Source organism: Helianthus annuus, chromosome 15 (genome assembly GCF_002127325.2).
Source record: "Helianthus annuus cultivar XRQ/B chromosome 15, HanXRQr2.0-SUNRISE, whole genome shotgun sequence".
Taxonomy (NCBI): Eukaryota; Viridiplantae; Streptophyta; class Magnoliopsida; order Asterales; family Asteraceae; genus Helianthus; species Helianthus annuus.
Genome location: NC_035447.2, coordinates 174,238,390 through 174,254,727, shown reverse-complemented (window position 1 = coordinate 174,254,727; position 16,338 = coordinate 174,238,390).

Below are 16,338 nucleotides of genomic sequence, written 5' to 3'. Positions count from 1 at the left end.
GCTTGATTCCTGGATCCAACATCCTATCAGTCTGCAACATGTATTAAAATAAAGTCAATACAATACAATATTGTACTGGCGAGTATACAAGTTTCAGTATATAGCATAATAGTTTAAAAGACTCATATCCATCATGTAAACGATAAATAGTTTCAGCCATGCTAGTGTTCGCAGTCCAAGTGATAGCCCAAGTGTCCCAATGCATTTACCACTTTCCCAAGAATCAAGGAAAGCAAATAGAATCCTCCTAACAATACCCCCGAGAATAATGGGGAGGTGCATTCTCCTATAGCGCTACTATTGTTAAGGCGGAACTACACACAAGGATTAAACGTTCAGATAGCATAAAGAATCAAGAATCCAAAAAGTATCAAGTTTCACATTTACTGAGGATAGAGTTAGATTCAAATAGTTTCAAGTTTCGTAGAATACATGTTGCATCCCAAAAGTTTAAAACAAAAAGGGATCGAGTATACCCACAACGGGTGCTAAGTATCGGCACCTATAGATTGGATCAAAGGGAGCTCTGAACTAGCCAGATTATAGATTAACAAATAAGTGTCGGCAGGAAAAACAAGAATCGTGCAAAGTGTCGGATCAGTCACCTGATCGGATGGCCATCCGGACGGATGGTCATCCGGTCGGATAGCATATAGGTGAGACGGACTACCATCCGATCGGATGGTCATCCGGAAGGATGGCTATTCGATCGAATGGTCATTCGGTCCAAATAGTGTGTTTCCAAAATGTTTAACTTTTGAAGTTTCCTTTGTAGCAAGATACCAAGTCATTTGATCAGATGGTCATCCGATCAGATGACCATTCGGTCGAATGGCCCTTCGAGTGTAAGTTTCAAGGTTCAAAGTTTCTGATTCAAAATAATTCAAGTGTTGAAGGTTATAAGGCACATTTCACTTGATCGGATAGCCATTCGACTGAAATGATCTTGTCTCTTCTGGGCAACCTCGTAAAGTTTCTAAGTTTTGAGTTTAACGGTGACGACATGGTACGTATTGAGACAACGGAAAACACATTAAGGCTCAGCCTGCCTGATCGGTTGGGAATCACCCCGTCCGGTCATGTGTTTGTTCTTGACGGTGTTCATGTCTGAATCCGTGGCCCGGCCATCTTCTCTGACGATAATCCGTTTCCAAGCCGACTCCAGACTAATCATCAAGTCTACAGCCCGTTTGGGTCCGGATTCCACCGTTTTAAGTAAAAAGTTTATGGAAGTTTGAAGATAAACATGAAATTGACTGAAAAACCTTGATTTAGTAAAGATTCGGTGTAAAAGCACATGAAATTCCTTAGATCTGAGCTAAAGCTTGACGGGAATGACATCACACAGCCGTTTGTACAAACCGCCATGATGACGTCATCCTCAAGAGCTCGAATCTTAGAGATTTCACGGTGAAAAGTGTGATCTCAAGGAAGAATCATGTAGAGAATAGTGTAAAGATCAAAGTTGTACAAGAATCTAAGAGGAAACTTACAAGAATCAGCCTAGAATCGAAGAAAAGTGCTCAAGAATGGGAGTCCGTGCGTCTGGATCGGAGGGCTCTGTCACATCAGTGAGAAATAATGTGACAGGTCCTATTTATAGTGTCAGAGAGGAGGTAAGGCGATGTAAGTGGACGGATCGGATGATTGTTTGGTCGAATGGCCCTCCGATCGGATGGTCATCCAATTGGATGTCCATTTGGACAGTCCAATCCGTTTTGCAACTTTCCCGTCTTTGGTTCGTTTTGCGAGTTAGATTAAGCGTTGCGTTGCGTATTGTTGTGCAATATTATCACATAACAAGATTATTTAATTATCACAAAAGTTTCCAAGTTTCCATAAGTATCAAGTCTCTAGTATCTCGTTTAACCAAGTCTCAAGTTTCACGAGTTTCAAGAGTCAAGAGTCAAGTATCAAGCCTCAAGTATCAAGTTTCAAAGCATCAAGTATCTAGCGTTAAGAATCAAGATTCAAATATCAAGAATCAAGAATCAAGTATTAAGAATCAAGTTTCATAGAGTTAAGCATCAATAATCAAGTATCTAGAATTAAGCGTCAAGTTTCACCAAGGTTCAAGTTTCATAGCATCAAGACTCACAAGTATCAAAAGAGTCAAGTTTACATAGTATAAGGACTAAAGGTGACAAAAGCTAAAAGTTTAGGGACGCATACACCTATCATTTTTCCAGTACTTGAAACCAATGTGCAGAATCACCAAACCAATCGGTTCTTAACCTAACACTTAATGTGATAATTGTGCTCACAGATATGGATAACATGTTGTTTTCACAGAGAAATGTGGTCGCCGAAAAGGTGAAGTGGTCGGAAAAATGTTATGATCGTGGCCGGCTTTAAAGAGTTTTCGAAGAAGAACGTGATGTGATAGGGGTAAGTTATCTTTTTTAATATACAAGTGGGGCCTTTTAAATGATTTATTTGAATTTTATTATTGTTTTATTAATTTTAATAAGAAAGGGTCATTTGGTTATTTCACATCAACTTAACTGAACAAACCAACGCTCATTTATTGTAGTGACTATCCGAGTAACAAGTGAGCAAACCACAGGGAATAAACATGCTATTTTGAAAAGTTTGGACTAAAGATTAAAAAATGACAAACCACAGGACTATCCTGGCAATTAACTCATAAATAAGTAAATGGTGGTTTAGCGTTGGAAGAAGAAAGTGAATTTTAGTCTGTATGTTATGATTTCATAATTTTCCACTGTCACATCACTATCATGTAAGCATGAACTCTCACCCACTTATTTTCACTTTTGTGTCTAATGGTTTCACAAATTTGTATCATCTATCACCAATAAAATAACATTTGTATTAACTAAATTAAATAACATAAAAATAAATAAAGGGTTAATTTGATTTGTTGGGCTAACAAACAATTGTCTTCACGTTGTGGTACAACCCACGCCCCTTGGTATTAACTGCCTTTCACACCTTTCAGTGTATAACGACTGTTAAAGCCGCTGACCATCCACCTCACTAAAGACATGAGGTAGGAAGTACCGGTAACACATGGTCTTAAGAGTAGAGATTTGAAATAATATGATAGATCTATTGAAGTTGAAGATGCTCTAAAACTTAACAATAATTTAGGGGGCGTTTGATTCGCAGGAATTCAATGGAATTTAAGGGAATTGGAATTTGAATTCCATCTCTTAAGATGTTTGGTTCACAGAATTTGATGGAATTGGAATCCCAATTCCAATCGTCACGTGTTTGGTTGACAATGGAATTGGAATTGGAATTAGACATGAATTCCTTCAAATTCCTTTAACTAAAGGAATTCAAAATCCTTCCTATATGTGAAGGAATTAAAGTAAATTCATTGGAATCTTTGACCGTTTAGACCCGCACCATTTCAACCCGTACCGTTTCGACCCATACTGGTTTCGATCCGAGCCGTTTCGACCCGTACCGTTTCGACGCGAACCGTTTCGAATCGAACTGCTTCGACCCAAACCGTTTCGACCCAAACCGTTTCGAATCAAACCGTTTCAACGCGAACCATTTCGATCTGAACTGTTTCGACGCGGATCGTTTCGACCAGTACCGTTTCGAATCGAACCGCTTTGACCCGAACCGTTTCGACCAATTCATTTGACAACCAAACACAACAAAAATGGAATTGAGAATCCAATTCCAACAATTTTCAGTTCCAATTGGAATGTTTAAATTCCAAATCCAATTCCTTCAAATTCTAATTGTGTCACACCCCAACCAATGGCGGAAACATCGGGATGAGACGAAGTGTGAAGATTGCTAGAGTCATCATAACGCTATTTGTGACAATATTTAATAAACCGATTTCATTTCATAATTCTTTTGTCAACATTACAAAGAAATCAAATAACATCAAGTTCAAAGGAAATACAATACAACATAATCAACATTGATACAACGATTAAACCTAAACGTCTATATGTGTATCTAGGCATCAACGCTACTTCATTTCATAGCATCATCGTCCTCAACCTGTAACATGTTTAATATAAAGTTCAATGCAAAAGAAAAGGCGAGTATACAAGTTTGATACGTACATAGCAAACGATAAGTTTGAACAATTCCTCATAGCAAGCATGTGATTCAAGATAAACATTTAAACATGGCATGTGGCTAACATATCAAACCAAGAAAACGCAATATGCTCATGACATAACCGATGATAAAGGGCGGGTCGTTCATCCTATAGCGCTACATATGTCACGGTTTGGCTCGTACGAAGTTAATGATAAGTTCAACACATAAGAATCACCCAAGTTTAAAGTATCAAACCATCACGTATACAAGCATGTTATAGGAATGTTCATGTGTTTAAGCAAAATGTTCATGTGTAAGTTTGTTGATAGATAAAACATGTTACACCCCAAAAGTGATAAAAGTAAAAGGGGAATACGAGTATACTCACAAAGTTTGCATATGTTTTCCGATTATCCAATGTGACAAAGTTGCCGAGGTTGGAAGGTTGAATGCGTAAGGGTTTAAGTTCAAGCATGTTTAGAGTCGAGATTTGGAATGAAAGTGACATGAAAATATTATATCAAAATATTCATCTTCAGTTCTTCACACATAACACTTGTATGACACTTGGTAACCTCATGGGTTATAATGATTTTATGAGTTGAACACCCATAAGAATCATAACAAGGTTTAGGTCCTTAGATGATAGCCTACTACTTTGACAAATGAATATGATTTCAACATCAAAGATTAGAGTGTACATAGATAGTATGTATGTCGTATATTATACACATATTATTAAGTCCAAATGTTCAAGTATTCAAGTAAGAGGTAGAAGATTACATCTTCATTTAGGTACCTCAAGTTGAGTCATGGGTGTCATGGATGGGGTAGGAAGACAAGGCTTCCATTTAGGTACCCCTTTGATGTTCACCACTACACTTGATGTAAAAACAACCAAGGAGGGTCATGAACTAAGGTCTTTACATGTATGTAAAGTAAACTAACTAATAGAAATCATCAAATCATGTGAGGATTGTATGTTTGGACAACCCAAGTTGTTCCATAATCACTCATGTATCAAAGACTATGTTTGACATGATTTGTGGGTTGAAACCCTAGACAAAACACCAAGTTTATGAGGTTTAATCCTCTGATTTCAAATGTCTCAACCTTGTTTTTAAGCTTAACCAACCATGGGATAAGTTGTAAGCATTAGGACATAGGCATGAGATGTGTTAGACACAAGTTGCATAGGTTTAAACAAGTTTTGAAGAACATAAAAATCAAACAGAAAGTTTATGGACTATTTCGGGGCATTTCCAGGTCTGATTTCTCAAAGGAGAAGTCTAGGAATCGAACCCCATGATTATCCAAGCAAGTAGGAAAAAGAATCAAGTGAATCGGATAAGAATTGAGTGAGTTATGCTCATTTTCGTGAAGGGTTGTCAATCTGCTCGAACCTTTGCTTTCAGCTACGGTTTGGAGGATGTTTTGAGAGTTTTTAGTGTTGCAAAAGTGGTAGGGAGGCTGGTTATAAGTGGTATTTATAGGGGGAAGGATTAGGGTTTCAATGGGTTGGGCTTTGGAAGTGTTTAGAAGGGGTTACACCTTGAAACTAGCCCACAAAACCCAACTATATGGGGCTGAATTTTGCTGAATTGGGGCTGCCATATTTCTTTATTTTTTTTATTTTTTAAAACATTATAATGAGTAATTTTGTTAATTAAGTTGTGTAATAATATGCAACAATGTTTCCCCTAACTTGTAACAAGGTGAAATATGAAATAAAACATGATTTAACTAGGTAAAAAGTGTAATGTACAAGTATATAACATGTTTGTAAGTGACAAGTATATGTCACATATTAGATGATTAACCGTTGTATAAATAAGCATATTATTAGGGGTTTTTAGGTATCAACAATATAAGGACAAGCATGGACATGCATCGTGAATAAGTATAAGTATGAATTACAAATAAGGATTCGATGTACAATGAATTCGAACGTATGAACATGTATGAATATGTAGATGGTGAATTTAAAGAAATACGAATTTTATTTATGATCCAAGTCTCGGATTTTACAACGAAAAGACGACTACAATAATACAAGATTTCCAAAAATAGCATTACAAGGCGAGCTTTCTAATTATGGAAAGTATGAAAAAGCAGGGCGTTACAGTCTCCCCTCCTTTAGGAAATTTCATCCCGAAATTTATTCAAGAGGAAGACCTTGGAGAAAAAGCATTTTGGCTAAAAGAATCGAGACTTGGGAGTTTTGAAACGTTTAGAAAAGTACGAAATTTTGAAGAACGATAGGATAGGAATTTGTTTGACTAAAATGGGTTGAGGCGTTTAAGCATAGGTAAAACGGGTATGCGTGCGCATAGGCAAAGGAGTTTAAATAAGTTTGAATGTGAACGGGGTTCATATGAAAGAAAGGATAATGGAGAATAATAGGAGTATGGGGTGAACAATTGACACTAAATGAATGCAAGTATATGAATGATATAAGTATTAGATAGACGAAAGTAGCGTGTTAAAGATGAAGTCTCGGCATGGATAATCGGATATGATGCGTTTGTGAGTTGTTTAAAGCTTGTATTAGGTCTAAAAGGTCTGTAAAACACTGAATTTCTCATGGCACGTTTTACGAAAGTTTGGTAACATGGTGAAAACACTTATATATAGGAAGTACCAGCGGCGTATCCACCATGTTTTGACCATGTTACGTCCGTTTCATCTTCGGTGTCATGTTACGTTCCGTGTATTACCATACGCAGTAGCACACTCTATGGTTCTCATACGCCTATCACTATAATCCCGTGTGCACCCGTGATTATTTTGATCGTCGCATGATCCGCATAGCTTGTACTAGTTGTGTATGAATCGGGGTATACATAAAAAAAAATTAGAATGTGTACGTACAAGAATGTAGTATATAAGCAAGTCCATGTTTAAGTATGTGTGGGACCCACGCAAGCGAATCCCTCGGGTTGCGCTCGCGTATAGGTACGAATGTATGAATCATGAGTAAGGATGAAAGTATGAGCATAAGTTTAAGTATGAATACGCATGTATGTATGAGCATAAACATAAAACGTGTAAGTAGTATGTGTACAAGTAGAAGCGTAAAACGTATAAGTAGTATGCGTATAAGTACAAGCATAAGACGTATGAACATAGGTGTAGGTATGAAAAATAAATATTGCGTAAATAGTGTTTAAATGAAACATTCAAAAGGTCGAGTATGTAAATACGAATGATGTAAATGATGTTATCGCGAGGTATCGACCAAAATGTGTACGATGATATACATGTATAGTTGTTTAAATGAAACATTGAGTTTATCGAATCAAAATTAGGTTGACCTTGGTTGAAAGGGTAGAATATAGTTGTGTATGTAAGAGGATATAAAGTACTAATTGGTTAAGCATAATGTATTTTTGTAATGATTGAAATGCTACTTTTGTTAAAAAAAAATAAAAAATTTTCATGTAAGTCAAAGATTGTCGGTTCCCATGAAGACTTCTTGCCCGCGTGTTTTGTAAATTGGTGTAGGAAAAAGGTTTTCGTTAAAAAGTAAGTTCGTTTCATCAAATAAGAAATTATGAATTTAGGAGGTCCTTGTGAAAACTAGGATCTTTAGAAGGGAAATTTAGCAAAAGGACTTAGAAATAAAAATAAAATAATAATTGATTTGTTGGTGTTGGAAAAGGGTATTTGGTAAAACAATCATATAACTTCTATAAGATCTTATAAGTATTCGGGAAAGGTTGGTTGGATTTTGATTAAAAGTAGAAGGTGGGCGTGTTTTAGTGATTAAGTCGAATATGAAGTTCATGGGCAAGAGTTTCATTGAACCGATTAAATTGATAGGTAGCATTTCGTAAGGTTTTGAAGTTCGAGCAATAAAACGTTTTAAGACATGATTATGAATTTCGCGTATATGAGTTGAGTGAAAATAGATTGTAGAATAAAAAGTACGTTTGATAAAACAATGTATTTCGAAATCTGTATGAGTGGGTATTTTTAAATAACATTAAACAATTTGGGTATAAAGTATGATCGAGTTTGCATAATAAGATGTTTCGAAAGAGAAGTTTTGGTAACGGTCACCTAAGTTAGGGAATCACCCCTAACTCGTTGGTTAGGTCGTTTTAAGGAAAAGGGAGTGGAGCTAATCGTCAAGGTAAGGAAGTCACTCCCATCTCGATGATATTTCTCCACTTGTCGTTACAAGGAAAACAAATTTAAATTATATGAAATCATGCATATGTATAAATGTATGGAAAAGGTTCTATATGTTGTGTGTGTGAAAAGAGAAATCGAAAGTAAACTCGAGTTTGAAAGATTGCATCGTATAAATAAATAATAGAAACACATGTTTGACCAAAGTTTGGAGTGTTCCAAACGGAACTTTGACTAACCAAAGTGGTCGAAAAGTCTTTTGAATTTGAGGAGCATGCTTTGGCCTAATAGGTAAAATACTCTCGCCGACAAGTCGGTTAACGATATTTACCCTTCCGGTTACTACATGTCCCAAATCAATCGAATTTCGAGACTTGGCGGGATTTATGAAAAAAATCAAGGAGTGGAACTAGTCGCCAAGGTGCGGGTTTCACCCCTAACTTGACGGTTTCGTATCCTAAGTGTGGTTGGTACTCGTCGGGTCAAAATTTAATTTCAACACTTTGACGAGGGTCCACTAGAATTTGAAATTTGAACTTCTCCATCAAGGTGAGGATTTCATTCCTAACTTGATGGTGAATTTCGTGTAAAAAGAAAAGGAAAGTGGATGGACTGAGAGTTGTTCACCAAATTATGGGTTTCACGCCTATTTTGGTGAACTCGTCTCGTTTGTGTAATATGTGTGTTGTCGGATTTAGAATAATCGAGTAAAACGCGTGAGGAAAAGTGTATATTAAAGATTAAACAAACAAGTATAACATGTCAAGAACATCACAATAAAAGTGAAATGATGAAACGAATATTAACGCATAAAAAGTATGTCAAGAACACACATAAAGGATAAAATGAAGAAACAAGTATTAACACGTAATAAAATCAAGTATAGCATGTTAAGTGTTAACCCACAAGTGACACATATGCTTACAAGATCAAAAGAGAATAAATAAAAGCAAATAAGATAGCATGCTAGTAATTTCAAGTAAAACATACGAATAAAGCTCTAGAACTATAGACTAGGTTAAAGCATTCCTACTTTTCCTAATTCCCTATAGTTATGGCTCTGATACCAATCTGTCACACCCCAACCAATGGCGGAAACATCGGGATGAGACGAAGTGTGAAGATTGCTAGAGTCATCATAACGCTATTTGTGACAATATTTAATAAACCGATTTCATTTCATAATTCTTTTGTCAACATTACAAAGAAATCAAATAACATCAAGTTTAAAGGAAATACAATACAACATAATCAACACTGATACAACGATTAAACCTAAACGTCTATATGTGTATCTAGGCATCAACGCTACTTCATTTCATAGCATCATCGTCCTCAACCTGTAACATGTTTAATATAAAGTTCAATGCAAAAGCAAAGGCGAGTATACAAGTTTGATACGTACATAGCAAAAGATAAGTTTGAACAATTCCTCATAGCAAGCATGTGATTCAAGATAAACATTTAAACATGGCATGTGGCTAACATATCAAACCAAGAAAACGCAATATGCTCATGACATAACCGATGATAAAGGGCGGGTCGTTAATCCTATAGCGCTACATATGTCACGGTTTGGCTCGTACGAAGTTAATGATAAGTTCAACACATAAGAATCACCCAAGTTTAAAGTATCAAACCATCACGTATACAAGCATGTTATAGGAATGTTCATGTGTTTAAGCAAAATGTTCATGTGTAAGTTTGTTGATAGATAATGTCACACCCCCAAAATCCACCTGCGGAGTATCACCGCTTGGGAGCTTGACTGACCAGGATCAAGCCACCAATCATATCGAACGTGTAATTTATACCAATTATAATAAATGTAAACCAATCATTCAATACGATAGGTGTTCAAAGCATAATCATAGTTTATAAGTATAGCGGAAGCATAAGTACGGAAACCCAATTGTGTAACATAAGTTCAATAAGTTTCAAAACATAGTCCATGCTCCACAACGACCTGCTCCTCCCTGTGCAAGCTCCATATGTATCTAACGACCTGCAAGGCATGTAACAGAGGATCAACAACTAGTTGAGCGAGTTCACAGTTAACAGTTCGGTAATAGTATGGTACGAGTAATAGTATGTTCGTTCGTTTATATCATGTATCGTATAGTTTCCATCGCGGCCTCCCAGGCAGGTATGCGAAGATATTAGGGATATTCATCCCAAGTATTCTAGACTAGGTTTACCTGTATCGCGGTCTACCAGGCAGGTGTGTGAAGATTAGTAAATTCAGTTCGCGGCCTTCCAAAGGCAGGTGTGCGAAGTTAGTCATAATATCGCGGCCAACCCTTGGCAGGTGTGCGAAGATCAGTTCAATAAGTGTTACTAGTCTAGTCGTATCCTTATCGTTAGGTTCTATCAACTGAGTACGTACAATAAAGTAAACCAATCCCATTCCCACCCTGGGAACCCCATGCCTTGGCTGTGTGAACTCACCTTGGTTTGCTCGGTATGTTATTGCTTCTAAGGTTTGCTAATCGTCTAAGTCCGTTACACACGACCTAGGATGTATTGCACATGATTCGATGTAAGTATTTTACGTTCAATTATGTTTACAACTCTTTGGTGTTCAAATAGTAACATACTGTAACGTATCGCACAGTAACATGCAGTATCATTCAGTAACACGTATCATCGTAATCAGACAGTATCACATAGTTGTATACAATAGTAAACACTAGCATGCAGTAGCAGGTTGTTCCTCACACGAAGTTCTGAACTTGGTATCAACATAACACAGTCTTTTCAACCATTAACAACAGTGAATTATGAGAGCATATACTTAAAGTTCGAACAACACATCATGCGTACGAAATCTGAGCACATATACATCATTCAAGACTTAACAGATTCTACAACATTTATTATACAACTCAAAGCTTCATATGAACATTCACAAGGTCATGCACCTCTCAAAACTCAGACAAGTATGGGGGGGGGGGGGGTCCCCCTGTTCAAAACTCGGATAGCACATGTAATCATCATACAAACTCGGACATATAATCAACATACAAACATCGGACATGTAATCAACATACAAACTCGGACCTGAGATCAACATACAAACTCGGGCAAAACATGGAATGATGAAACTCGGACCAAGCAAGGATTACAAAGTCGGACTAGGTGTCATTATAATAAACTCGGGTAGATGTGGTCATTATACTCGGACCACATATGATATCACAAAGTCGGACCTCAGCTTATGACTATAATAAAACTCGGACAAGGGGGGCTCCCTTCACAAACTCGGGCAGCCCTATGTCCTTTAAACTCGGTCCAGCAATTACAATGAAAGAAACTCGGATTAGAGTTTCATGAATGAAACTCGGACTAGAACATGGGGGGGGGGGGGTATAGGGATCAAGCTCGGACCTCATGCTCACACCATAAACCTCGGTCATGTTTCATGATTAAACTCGGTCCATACTAATTCTAACAAAGTCGGACTCCATGCAATCCATGTGACAACTCGAATTCCCAAGATTTCTATTTCGCATCTATTGCACGTGCTTGTATTGTTTAGTTGATTGGTTGCACAATTAATTGCTACGGAATTGTATGCGTCTAAATACAATGAAGTGTATTATGTGATTGTGCATGGTTATGTATTACTTGTGGATGATTTGACAAATACTTAAATGTGGTGGTGAAACTGTAAGTTGTATATCTCGTGCATGAAAGATGTGATAGATAATTCCTTAGGGTGTTTTGTGTGAATAGTGAAACTTTAACAACTTAAAACCCTAATCTCCTCCCTAATCATTCACTAATCATTCTCAAGAAACCAAAACACGTACCCACATTCCCTAATCCTCTCTACAACCACCTTCTTATCATTTCGGGATTCACAAGTCTTTCACATCAAGTTTGATTGCTAATCCAACTAGAATCGAATCAAGGTAATGGTTTAATCATCGTTGATGTTAATAGTTTATTGATTATTTGAATTGTTGTTGTTCTTGATTCTTGATTTTGTGTTCTTGGAAGCCCTAGTTCTTCATATAAGGTTCTGTGGTTTTGATTTAATGATGAAAGAATGTGATGATGATGATGATTAATTGCATTGCTTGATATATTGATCTTATGATGATTTTTGATTGTTAAGTATCTGTTGATTGAATTGATCTTGCATTGTGAGAATCATGAAATAGGGTTTGGAATAATCATCGAAACGTAACTGCTGTCGTAAGGACGTAACTGTGAACTTGAATGTTTGTATGATACTGATTGTCTGAGTTTGTGGTTGTCAAGTCTGAGTTTAATGTATATAGCATGGACCGAGTTTAGTGTACACCCCATGGTCCGAGTTTAATCAAGACCATCAAGGTCTGAGTTTAAGGAAACCTGATGTCCGAATTTAACATGTTAATGTTTGGTCCGAGGTTATTTGCTAACATATGGTCCGAGTTTAATATACTTCCATATGGTCCGAATATAATACTCTCATATGGACCGAGTTTATTATTTGATTAAAGGTTCGGGGTTGTTGATTAGTGATAACCGAGTATATATGATGTTCATTAGTCCGAGTTTAATGAACAACATATGGTCCGAGGTTTAGTGCAAGCATATGGTCTGAGTTTAACAAGCCCATAGTCCGAATTTAGTGAGTTGTTGGGCCGAGTTTGTATTATGTTCTTTGGTCCGACTTTCTTGTGTCACATGTTACCCGAGTTTAATGGACATCACCTTTGTAACCCCCCCCCCTCACACATATGTCCGAGTTTAATTGACATCACATGTCCGAGCTTATTATAATGTTCATGTCCGAGTATGTTAAGGTATGGTGGTCCGAGTTTATGTTAAACATGTAGCCTGAGTTTATTGCCTTTAGCCCATGACCGAGTTTGTTAGGTTATTGGATGATAACTTGTCCGAATTTAATGATGATACATTGGACCGAGTTTAATGGGCTAACCATTGGACCGAGTTTAACATGATTATATATGTCCGGGTTTCAAACAGGGGAACCCCCCCCCCACACTTGTCTGATGTGTAATTGTCTAATGTTGTGTGATGTTATATTGGAAACAATGAATTCCGTATTAGGTAATGATTAATCTGTAAGACACTTATGACACTTTGTTAAATCCCTGACTTTGTTATACCTGCGAAGTTTAATAACGCTGCCAATGTACTGAGTATCTTAACGATGACAATTAGATTATCATCCATGTTTGACTGAAATGTGAAAACAAAGGCGTGACGCATGATTAATGTGAATACGATGAACTGATTATATGATATGTGATGCTATATGTGTATAATCGTATGATACTGAATGCAATTGTATGATTTTGCATGCGTGAACATTCTATGCGATATCATCATGTACACAATAAACACACAAGGCACAACTGTTTGAATGTCAATGTTTTACAAACCCTAGTTGATGCAAACACTTACATCGTATCATGTGCAACACATCCTAGGTCGTGTGTTACGGACTTAGAGATTTATAAACCCTAGAAGCAATAGCATACCGAGCAAACCAAGGTGAGTTCACACTCCTACTAAGGCATGGGATTCCCGGGTCGTGGGAATGGGTTAAAGGTTATCATTGACTAAGAACGTATATATGTTTTTCCTAGACTATCATCTATCATAGTCCTCGGATGTCAGGACGGTTCCGTAGGTTGGGATAACACCTACGTGGTCATATGCCAATTACTATCCTCGGTACAGAGGATACGCACGTAAAACCTACGTGTACGCATTACTTACTTCTTCCGTAGGTTGGGATAACACATACGTGGTCATATGCCAATTACTATCCTCGGTACAGAGGATACGCACGTAAAACCTACGTGTACGCATTACTTACTTCTTCCGTAGGTTGGGATAACACCTACGTGGTCACATGCCAATTACTATCCTCGGTACAAAGGATACGCACGTAAAACCTACGTGTACGCATTACTTACTTCTATCCTCGCTACTGTTCTCGGACGAAGAACAGGGATGATACGAGTAGTTGATACGAATAGTCTAGTGGTCACATAACATGGGAAGCCCCCACCTGTATAACTTACTATTGGCCCAGTAGAGCCACCCGTTACTTACTGTTACGCACTTACTTACTGTGAACTCGCTCAACTAGTTTGTTGATCATTCTGTTACATGCCTTGCAGGTCGTTAGGTACTTGGAGCTTGCACTGGAGAAGCGGGTCGTTGTGGACAAGGATCGTGGTTTCTACATTGAACTATTATGACAGTTAAAACTATTAACTATTGTTGGATTATTTACTAGGCTTCCGCTACATTTTGAACTATGGTTATGTTTTGAACACCTATTGTATTGAATGGATGGTTTACATTTATTTCACTTAATATTAATTACATGTTCAATATGATTGGTGGCTTGATCCTGGTCAGTCACGCTCCCAAGCGGTGATACTCCGCAGGTGGATTTTGGGGGTGTGACAGATTGGTATCAGAGCCATTGGTTATAGAGAACTTGGTTTTAATATGGGAAAACGTTTTTATTAAAACCAGACTATAACCAGAACAGTGCTCTCAACGATCGACAACGACGCTTCGCTCCACGTGCAAGACTCAACTTCCTAGGTAATAAGGTTTATGTTTATTGCCTACATGCTAGAATTTGCATAGAACTTTGCTCGTAGTATGCTTACATTACTTTGCTCACAACTTGTTATTGCATGAGAATACTTACGTGCTTACACTTTTCTGTCATCGCCCTACTCGCGAACCATTCTCACTTACGTTACATTTGCCATAAAGGTCATGGCCGAATATATCAACATGACACAAGCCCAGTTGACGGCTCTCATTAACGAACGAATTGCTGCGGCACTTGCAGCCATACAAGCGGGAGGTCAACACGCTCAGTCCCCTGTTTACACCTTCAAAAATCTCAAGGATTGCCAGTTTTGTACCTTCAGTGGAACTGAGGGGGTTGAAGGCCTTCTCCATTGGTTCGAGAGACTCGAAACTGACTTTGAGGTGCATGATTGCCCTGAGTCACTGTAACACCTCGAAAAAATTTCGTCCAATAATGTCTTGACACGTGTCATAAGGGTCCGGTATGCGAAAACATACTTTAGAGGGACTAAAAGTGACAAACAGTGAAAACTATGGAACGTAAGGGTCCAAAGTGTCAATAATGGATAAATAGACTCTATGATAACCCTACATAATGTTTATAACCTTAAACGGATGGTTCATGGGTCATACGACGCGGAAATTGCACAAAAGTGAAGTATTGTAAACTATAGGGGCCAAAAGTGTCAACATGTTCAATTTATACCTCTGAGTGAACTTTTGGCAGACTCGAAGCTTTGTAAAGCTAAAATATACTCACTAGAATGTGTGGTAAAAATTTCATGAAGTTTCGTCAACGTATGAGAAAGTTATGGCCAAAACCGTACTTGAGGGACTAAAAGCGTCAACGTCGAATTTCATGGCTTTTCGGTTGAGCGCAAAGTTATCCGAGGACATTTCCATGTTGGTAAATGTCCCAAGGTTCTTAAAAACCAAGTTTGGGGGTTTACGAGTAAAAATAAGTAGCCGAAACATCGCGTGCAAGGACAGGGACCAAATCTGCCAATGTTTGAAAGTTTTGGGCCTGCAGACCCCAGGCGACCCGCCTGGGAATCCTTAGGCGGGCCGCGTGAGACTATCAGAAGCAAAATTTCGCGAAAATTGCAATTCTGGTCCGAATTTGAAGTGCATAACAGCTCATGGCACCTCCAAAAGCTCCAATAAACATCCTTGCATGCCTATGGCAACAGTAACCTATCCTCAACCTCTGATTTCCACTTTAAAACAGATCAAAGATCATTTCTTTGGCATTTCCTTTGTGATCAAGAACTCTCAAATTGCAAGGACAGCTCTCAAGACTTTCTGGAGCATTTCTGGACATCAAGGCCGATTCCTAGTGTTATCTAAGCATCAATAGGACCCTTGTAAGCTTCCAATTCGATCTCTAACTCGTTCTTGCATCGATTATTAGTAAAAGTCAAACTGATTGTTCTTATACTTTGACTTTCTGATTAAACGAGTTTTACTCAGTCATTTCTCAAATTGAAACCACATATATGTTGGTATTTATGTGGGAAACAAACCCTCAAAAGGGTATTATCTGATTCCCACTATATGCATGCTAATTGTCGAGTCAAACGTGTTTCT